The sequence below is a fragment of the Arvicanthis niloticus genome, chromosome 16 (genome assembly GCF_011762505.2).
Source record: "Arvicanthis niloticus isolate mArvNil1 chromosome 16, mArvNil1.pat.X, whole genome shotgun sequence".
In the NCBI taxonomy this organism is placed as follows: domain Eukaryota; kingdom Metazoa; phylum Chordata; class Mammalia; order Rodentia; family Muridae; genus Arvicanthis; species Arvicanthis niloticus.
This window is the reverse complement of record NC_047673.1, coordinates 19,148,410-19,150,611: the sequence shown is the minus strand read 5'-3', so window position 1 is coordinate 19,150,611 and position 2,202 is coordinate 19,148,410. Positions and strand designations below refer to the sequence as shown.

Here is a 2,202-nt window from a genome sequence, read left to right as displayed (position 1 = left end):
TTTAGCTCTTCACTTTGCTAAGTGAGTGGAAAAAAATATGTCAGTCCCTTAATGGAATTGACCTGACTAGTAGGACAGCAGCTACTCAGTGGAGAAGGACATGGATGGTTAGTTAGAAACCGTGGGAAATACTTTAAAGGGGGAAGGGTAGAGGAGATTTAGAGGAAAGAATGGAGCAGAAGACCTCCAGTTTCCCCTGTGGCACAAAAGGAGAGTCCTGGGAAGTTCTAGGTAAGATGACTAAAAAGATGAATGGCACTCAGGCAGCTTGGGGGCTCCGAAGCTCTGCCTACCCCTGGGCAGGAAGAGCCTGGTGCCTTACACAGAAGATCCAGGTTCGAGGAAGCAGAGGGGACAAGGTAAAGGCAGGGTAAGTGTGAGTGTAAGAGAGCCCTGAAGATGTGCCTCCTCCTCCACAGCCTCATGAGGTCACGAAGGAAGGGCCCTTCCTGGAGGACTGAGATGGTGTGTCCATAAGGAACTAATTTCTCATCTCGTTTGGGAAGTCTGTGATCTGTTCTGGGTCCCCCGGGGCTTTTCTTCCCAAGACGGTAAAGAGGCCCAACTGAGGACAGACACCCTTCTTCCCAACTTCAATATGTACAGATCTCTCAGGTCCCAGAAATAGAAGCAGCTGTGGCCAAGAGGAGACCAAGAGAAAAAGCAGGCCAGAGTTTTTAATCAGCCAGATAGACTTGAGGCTTCAAGGTTATGGAAGACAGAGGAAGAGAATGTGAGCCACCTTGGTGGGTGGGGTTAGGGTTCAGTGATGTTCATTGTGATTATCAATTCGATGACATTATGAAACGGGGGGAGGGGGGGAGATGGGGGATGACGGGGGTGGTTCAGTCAGAACCTAGCTACAGCTAGAGACTCAGTTCTGTGTTCTCATCTCCCTTTCACTTTGGGAACGATGGCCTCTGTACTTCGGGAAGTGACTGTCTCTGATGGTGGGATCAGGTCGTTCAGTGACATTGAAGGTGTTTGAGTCCTCAGTGCCAGAGAAAGTGAAATGTATGAAGACGATGTCCTTCTGTCTAAGAGAGGACAAGAAGAACACCATTCTGCAGGAAGGCAAGGGGTTCCTGGTAGGTGATACAGAGTCACCTGAAGATGACCACCACCTTCGTCCAGATGCTGCCAGTCAAGGGCTTCTGTCGTCTTCTCTGATGCAATGAGAGTAAGGTAGGAGAACTGGTGTTCATCTTCTGGGCCCCTGAGGGTGCACCCTTAAGAGCAAAGTTAGCTATGCCAGCTCCACAGGGGCCATCGGGAAGAAGCCAACAGGGATCAAGCATGAATCACAGGAAAACTGCAACAAGGCAGTCAAGGACAGCTGCATCATGGCAGAAAAACTAGGTGGCAATACTGTCATCTCCCTGGAGGGCAAGCCTCTGTCACCTACCTCCATCCCCCCCTCAACCTGGAACATCTCTATAGGTACAGCCTCAGACCTGCTCTTGGGTGTTGCAGGCTGTCCCTTTCCTGCTAGACTAAGAGTCTGGGGGAAATTTCAGAATGGGGAGAGCAATCCCCACCCCACCCCCAACTGTTCATCCCTGATGGTCTTGGCTTTCCCAAACTGTTTTTGACCTTCTGGTTCCTCTTAGGTTAAAGCAGGTCAAGCACACCATCACCACACATCCACACTGGGTACCCAGTCTTGGGGAAGCATGTATTTTTTTTTTTTAAATGTCAACCCTTCTCCCTATCTGCCTCTCCTCATCTGCTGCTGCTAACTTCTAGCTAAAACAGAGACTCTATGCTTATCTGTTTAGTTCTGTGTGTAACTAGCATGTTGTGGAAACAACCCCTCTCTGCACCAGCTGGTTGTCCTCCCTTTTCCCTCCGTCTTGGCCACTCTTGGAAGCAGGACCAATAAGGGATACTTGAGTCACAGCACATGGAGAGATCAGGCTGTAGTCACCTGTAAGGTTCATTCCTACTGGCTAGCTCTTGTGGTGCCGTGCCATGGAATGTGCCATGCTCATTATCAGAGGAGAAAAGAAATCATTGATCTCACCCTGAAAACTACAGCAACAACTGGCCTGAGTAGGTATGCCTACTGGGGCAACAACGGCATACACGTTACAGTGGTAACCATTCACTTTCTGATTGAGGTAGCATTGTTATCTGGCTGGCTGGCTTGCTTATTTATTTATTTATTTATTTATTTATTTATTTATTTATTTATCTACCTAT

At 48.5% G+C, this 2,202-nt stretch overlaps 1 pseudogene; it reads left to right on the top strand.

Annotated features, from left to right (window-relative positions):
* Window positions 1-913: 913 nt before the first annotated feature.
* LOC117721721 (cofilin-1 pseudogene) lies at window positions 914-1,615 on the top strand (annotated as a pseudogene).
* The last annotated feature ends 587 nt before the right edge of the window (window positions 1,616-2,202 follow it).